The sequence below is a fragment of the Pangasianodon hypophthalmus genome, chromosome 6 (genome assembly GCF_027358585.1).
Source record: "Pangasianodon hypophthalmus isolate fPanHyp1 chromosome 6, fPanHyp1.pri, whole genome shotgun sequence".
Lineage (NCBI taxonomy): Eukaryota > Metazoa > Chordata > Actinopteri > Siluriformes > Pangasiidae > Pangasianodon > Pangasianodon hypophthalmus.
The window spans coordinates 2,353,709-2,360,802 of NC_069715.1; the positions used below are offsets into that span (position 1 = coordinate 2,353,709).

General features: G+C 38.8%; 1 long non-coding RNA gene across 1 annotated transcript in view; it reads right to left on the reverse strand.

Annotated features, from left to right (window-relative positions):
- Nucleotides 1–3,210: 3,210 nt before the first annotated feature.
- Nucleotides 3,211–7,094, reverse strand: part of LOC117597578 (uncharacterized) — a 21,338-nt gene continuing 17,454 nt past the window's right edge. Inside the window, exons 4-5 of the long non-coding RNA XR_004578341.2 lie at nt 4,329–4,428; nt 3,211–4,003 (exon numbers count right to left, since the gene is read on the reverse strand). This is a non-coding gene — a long non-coding RNA (uncharacterized LOC117597578). The remainder of the gene's footprint in view (nt 4,004–4,328; nt 4,429–7,094) is intronic.

A 7,094-nucleotide genomic window follows, 5' to 3' on the forward strand; every position in this document is an offset into this window, starting at 1 on the left:
CTATTACAATGTACAATTCTCTTTCACTGTTGCCTTCTCTCTCTCTCTCTCTCCCCCCCCCCTCTCTCTCTCTCTGTCTCTGTTTCAGTCTCTCTCTCTCTGCTGTGTCTCTCCCTCCCCCTCTCTTTCTCTCTCTCTCTCTCCACCTCTCTGCTCTGTCTCAGTCTCCCTCTCTCTCTCTGTCTCTGTTTCAGTCTCTCTGCTCTCCCTCTCTCTTTCTGTCTCTCTCTCTGTCTGCTCTGTCTCTCTCCCTCTCTCTCTCTGTCTCTGTTTCAGTCTCTCTGCTCTCCCTCTCTCTCTCTGTCTCTGTTTCAGTCTCTCTATCTCTCTGCTGTCTCTCTCCCTCCATCTCTCTCAGTCTCTCTCCCTCTGCTGTCTCTCTCCCTCCATCTCTCTCAGTCTCTCTCCCTCTGCTGTCTCTCTCCCTCCATCTCTCTCAGTCTCTCTCCCTCTGCTGTGTCTCAGTCTCTTTCTGTCTCTCTCTTTCTCTCTCTCTCTATCTCTCTCTCTGTCTGCTCTGTCTCTCTCCCTCTCTCTCTCTCTGTCTCTGTTTCAGTCTATCTCTCTACTGTCTCTCTCCCTCCATCTCTCTCTCTCTCTTTCTCTCTCTCTCTCTCTCTCTCTCAGTCTTTCTCTCTCTGCTGTGTCTCTCTCGCTCTCTGCTCTGTCTCATTCTCTCTCTCTCTCTCTGTTTCAGTCTCCCTCTCTGCTCTCCTTCTCTCTCTCTCTCTCTCTCTCTCTTTCAGTCTCTCTGCTCTGTCTCTCTCTCTGTCTGCTCTGTCTCTCTCCCTCTCTCTCTCTGTTTCAGTCTCTCTTTCTCTCTGCTGTCTCTCTCCCTCTGCTGTGTCTCAGTCTCTTTTTGTCTCTCTCTCTCTGCTCTGTTTCAGTCTCCCTATCTGCTCTTCCTCTCTCTCTCTCTCCCTCCCTCCTCCCCCTCTCCCCCCCTCCCCCCGTGTCCTCGGTGCTAAATTGAGCCGTAACTGAATTGTTTCGAGGTATTTCTGTAAATGCTCCTGCAGGAGGGAGACACTGCGAGGTTGGAGAGTTCAATTCCGCCTGTGACGACCTCGACAGACAAAAGCATGTCGGCTCAGAGTGACACCGAGGCTCTGACACTCGTCTTTAATTGTTTCTATTTGCTTCAACACGCAAAGTCTTGAAATGAAATATTCACAGATCCAGATATGAAAAACATAATGCAGTGCATTTCGGCGATGAAGTACAAGGTTCTACATTCGCTTTTCTCTGGTTACGGTGTGTACTCTGGAAATTGGTTTTCTAAAAGAGCTGATTAAAAAATGGGGTCAACATGTGCAGAAACGCGTGTATAGTGAATAAAATATCTGTAATTTCTGCACCTGCTGATTTCTTCAGTCCTCCTTTACCATCTTGCTCTTTAAAAAAAAAAAAAAAACATCAGGAACTCATGCTGATCTGTAATCTATACAGTAATCGCTGATACACATCTGACTGAAATCCCAGAAAATCTGAAAATGATGAAAAACTAGCAAAGGAGAAATATAAGATCTTAAAAAAAATTACAGCCAAAAATGTTTTGAACGTCGTCATTTTGAAACAAAAGCAAATGAACACAATGTACAAACAGTGAAACCTTCATTGTTCACATTTATATAATGAGCTTAACACTTAAACTGATGGATTCTGTAAAAGATTTTGTAAAAGAAATTTTACAGAGAATTTTTTTTTTCTTATGCTTTTTTTTTATAAACAGGTAAAGAGTCAAAAGAGAAACTTTGGGAAATCCTCATCTAACGAACGTTTCTTATTAGAGGGGCTCTTAAAACGAAAATGGGAAGAAGTAAAAATATTTAAATGAAACTTAAAAAGAAATGAAACTCTTCGTTTTTCCGAAGCTTCGGGTGACGAGAGCAGAACCTTAATCTCTGATCATATCCACAATGTGTATCAGTTCCTCTGATACACAGAGAAAGAACTTTCTTCAGTCAAAGACCATTAAAGTTCTTTTCTTTTTTTCTTTTACTTCACACGTCTGGATGCCGTGTTTCATTTTCTGAACATGACTTCAATCTGGATCGACGCCGCAAAAAGCTTCGGAATGAGAAAAAAACCAGACGGAGGAGTGGTGGAGGTGTGCGCAATGTCATTTAGAACGAAATCATTCACACCAATCAATGGAGAACATGGTTAAGGAAGAGCAGCATGGTGGACTAACCCCAAACTCCCCACAACACACACACACACACACACACAATAAAACACCCTCTATATCTGCACAAACGTCCAAACGCAATAAACACACGCATACACACACACACACGGGTCTGCTGGGACTCATCGGAGAAATGAGTGTGGGTCCACAATCTTATTCTCCTGATCAATTATGAAGCGCATCATCAACCTGTCACTGAGGTTTTTACCAAAACACATCTGCCGGGGTCCGTCCCAAATCACTAACCACGTTAAATACACTGTGTAGTGAAACCGTTCTTCAGGCGATGTTCACTAAAAAGTACAGAAGAGCATGAGGGATGAACGCTTTGTACATTCACAATAGGTTTACTCTTCTGGTATTTTATTACTAACAACTAAACTGTTTGGGTTTCAAACACCCCTACAACGGGCCATACCAACTGCTTTTCTTACGCTTTCATTATGAACAGGAACCGTATCCATAGCAACCTGTTATGTGAATTATTTCACTAACTTAGTCATGTAAATACACGCATGTGGTATGTGCTTGAATAAATCTATCCATTAACATTAGATTATTAACTTGTTTTCCTAATAGCTAACCGCTAGTTTGCTAGCTAGCTACATCTAACATAATCATTGGTCATCTCAACTGTAGCTAAGCTAGTTATGTGCCCCTTTTGCGTTCATTTTTAACGTATAGTTCTCTGCTAGTTTGCTAGCTAGCTACATCTAGCATAATCATTGGTCCGCTCAATTGTAGCTACTTTTGTGTTCATTTTGTGTCCAATTTTTGTGTTGATTTTTCACTATCGGTAAAAATACAGAGTTGCATCCTTCATATTAAAAAAAAAAAAAAATGCTAGTTAGCAAGTTGACCCGCTGAATGTCATGGTTCAACCTACACTCAGTGTGTTTAGGAGGCTGAACACATCACAGATTTAGTGGTGTGTGTTAACATGTGGATAAAGTGCGATAGAAAATGATTTTCAGGATAAATGGTTAAATAAAGAAAACAAAAAAGGACATGTAGGGTGATTTCTTTTTTTTTTTATTAGTAACAGCTCAGATGTTTCCACAAACATGTGTGTATTACATTTCTAACACCCCTACAGTGGGCCATACCAAGTCTTTTTTTCATATGAATATATTATGTGACTATCTATAATAATAATAAACGTATCCCCCAATAGCTAGCTGCTAATTTGCTAGCTAGCTACTCCTAGCAGCTCATTTGTAGCTGTATTTATGTCCATTTTGTGTTTAATATTTAACATCAGTAAAAAAAAAATAGGTTGTTTCCTTCATATTTACTAAGAGATAGCTGACTTGAATAGTGAAAAAAAAAACAAAAACAAAAAAATGCTAGTTAGCAAGCTAAGCCCTTGAATGTCATTGTATAATCCCTTCTTATATAAAACATTGTTGCCTTATCCTCCTAATGGCTAGCTGCTAGTTTGCTAGCTAGCTACACTACCTCTTGCATAGTCGATGGTCCTCTCATGTCCCATCTACTCACTATCTATCTCTATCAGTAAAAATTCAAAGGGTTACTTCGTAAGAGCTAACTGACTAGCTTCCGTTATATTTACTAAGAGCTAGCTAGGCTAGAATAAGTTTTACTTAAATTGGAAAAATGCGCTAGTTAGCAAGATGACCCCCTGAAGATCATGGTCACGGTACAATTGCCAGTCAGTGTGTTTCAGATTTATATTAATATCTTCTGGTTCTGCTTCTGAAGTCTCCACTGACATTGACTTGACCTTCAGCTCCCCAAAGAGTCGTCTATTTCAAGGATTTTCAATTATTTTTCGCCTTTTTGCAGCTTTAACTGTAAAAGAAAAAAAAAAATCACAGATCCCAGTAGCACATAATCCAACAATTCAAATATTACACTCGTTATTTAAATGCATACAACAATAATTTGTCGTAATTAATTCAAGCTGTAGAGCTCGTCAGTAGATTTAAGATGATATTATTTATAGATCTACTGGTTGTTGATTTATTGAGGTTTGGATTAAAGGTGTTACAGTCAATTTCTTTTTATTTTCTCACAAGATGCGCTAGTTGGAACAGAAAGAGCGAACAGGATGGACCCTGCTATGACCCTCAGAGGTCAGAGTTCATGTGTGAATAATGAATACAATTCTACTGACCTTTGACCCTGAAGAACAGGGTCACGGGCATGCGGGCTTATGCACTTGCACGTATACACTAAATTACACGAGGCAGACAAGATGGCCGTCTTTAGGCTCTCTGTAATGCAAACAGCAGAAGACCAAAGTCATACATAAAAAATATGTAAATGTAAATATGTTGAAATTCATAAAAGAAACAAAGTGGATTGTTTTAGATGAATAAAATCCTGACAGATGTGTAAAACATACAACTATATATACTGTAAAGAGAACTTCTTTCAACAACATTCCCACAATAGCATCAACTCATGATTCAATTAAAAAAAAGAATGAACGAAACTATACAGAGTAATAAAGAGTAGTTGATGAGTAACATGTAGGTTTAATCAGAGATTATAATCACTACACAGTACACTATATGGCCAAATGTTTGTGCACCCCTGACCATCCCCACATGTGGTTCTTCCCCAAACTTTTGCCACAAAGTGTGAAGCACACAATTGTATAGAACGTCTCTGTGTGCTATAGCATTACAGTTTCCCTTCACTGGAAGTAAGAGACTCAAACCTGTTCCAGCATGACAATGCCCCTGTGCACAAAGCGAGCTCCATGAAGACATGGTGTGTGAAGGTTGGAGTGGAAGAACTCGAGTGTCCTGCACAGAGCCCTGACCTCAACCCCACTGAACACCTTTGGGATGAACTGGAACACTGACTGAACCCCAGACCTCCTCACCAACATCAGCGCCTGATCTCACTAATGCTCTTGTAGCTGAATGAACACAAACCCCCACAGCCACGCTCCAACATCTAGTGGAAAGCTTCCCAGAAGAGTGGAGCTGATTATAACAGCAAACACAGGGGAATAAATCTGGAATGAGATGTTCAACAGGTACATATGGGTGTGATGGTCAGGGGTGTACAAACTTTTGACCATATAGTGTGTGTGTGTGTATATATATATATATATATAATATATATATATATATATATATATTATATATATATATATATATATATATATATATATATATATATATATATATATATATATATATATATTATATTGAACAGCGCATTAAACACCACTCACATGATCAACAGAAAGAGAAAGAGAGAAGCATAAGTCCATGACCCGAGTACTGAATATGACGCTGCTCTCTGTGACTGCATTACTCTGACCGTGACCAATCAGATGCCTCGAGTGTCACCACGGCCAATCAGAAATGTTCCACACTCACAGTGTTAAACGCTACATTAACTGAGGAGGGGTCTTTGCTGACGTCACCTAGTGTTAACCGCTTACATTGTCAGGAAGTTCAGTGTGTCGTGTAAATCTGAATTCTGAAGGGATTTTTAAGTTTTCGCTGCCGAAGGAAAATTAACAACATCCAACCAATCAGGCGTCAAGGCATCTGTGCTCTCCTGTCAATCATCTTGCTTGTTAATTTAAGAAAATTCTGCCTCTTCAGTCGACATTCAGTTTTGGTGTGTAACTTTTAACAGAAAATTGATAGAAGCTAGTTTTCAAAGGCCTAGCTTCAGCTTTCACATAAAAATAAGAGAAAATAATAATAATTTTTATCTGTAACACACTTTCCTACACCCTAAGTGCAACAGGATTAAAAAAAATGTATAATGTTTAATATTAAAGCATTAATTACATAAAAGGCAAATATTGTATTTTCTATAATTGTCCAATAAAATGCTATAATAAATGCTAAAATAAAATGATCTGTCAATCAGTTTCTCACCATTACATACTTCCTGGGTCACGTGACACAGCTTAACCAATCAGAAGGCAGCAGTTAAATTTAGTAACAGATGAAGCAAAACACACACATCCTTGTCTGAGTTAAAAAAAAAATACAATCTTTTAAAAATTATGTGCTGAGAACCCTGTCTTATGTGACATGCGTGGATATATTATTATAGCTGAGTGTGTGTGTGTGTGTGTGTGTGTGTGTGTGTGTGTGAGGTTTTAAGGCCACAGATGATGGATGGATGCATCTGAGGTTCTTAAGTGATTGGAAGGAGATTGAAGACACGCAATTCACTTAAGCGCACTCTGTGGTGGAGGAATCGGGAGAACGAGTGGGAAAAGACACGTCACATATGCTGTGTTCAAATTGTGGCCTGTTTCACAGTGTTTACAAGAAGATTTTACACAAACGATTAAACGATTACGCTAATCAGAATTTTCTTTTTCTCAAATTTTCAAGTTGTGACGCAAAGTTGGCGTGGAATATGGCGGAACCTGTGGGATTTTAGTTACTACTTGATGCTAAGTGTAATTTTAGTCACATTAAGTCTGTTTTTAAGTAATTTTCTAACACATCGGAGGGAAATGTTGGTATTCCGGACATTTCTGTCTCACTTTCGATGTCCTTCGACCACTACATTGTCTGTATTAAAGAAATAACAACTATGTGTTAGCTAACTTGTATCTATCATTAGCTAGCTTATGCTTGGTGTCCATTTCCTAGTTGCCTAGCAACAGTGTTCTGAATGTTTTTGTGTGTCACAAATTACTCACATAAAGTTTTTCAAATGAGTCAGAATTATGAATTCAGAATTGAATTCAGTGTTTTCCAGACACTGTATGTCTTTTTGTTGATGTCACTCTACCTTTATTTCTCAGTTGCCTAGCAACACTATTATGTTTAATATGGCAGATCCCATGGACATTGAATTAGCATTTGATGCTAAGTGTGATTAGTCTAGTTTTTGTCTTATTTTTGATTGTGTTTTGATTACATTGTTCGTATTAAAGAATCACTTCATC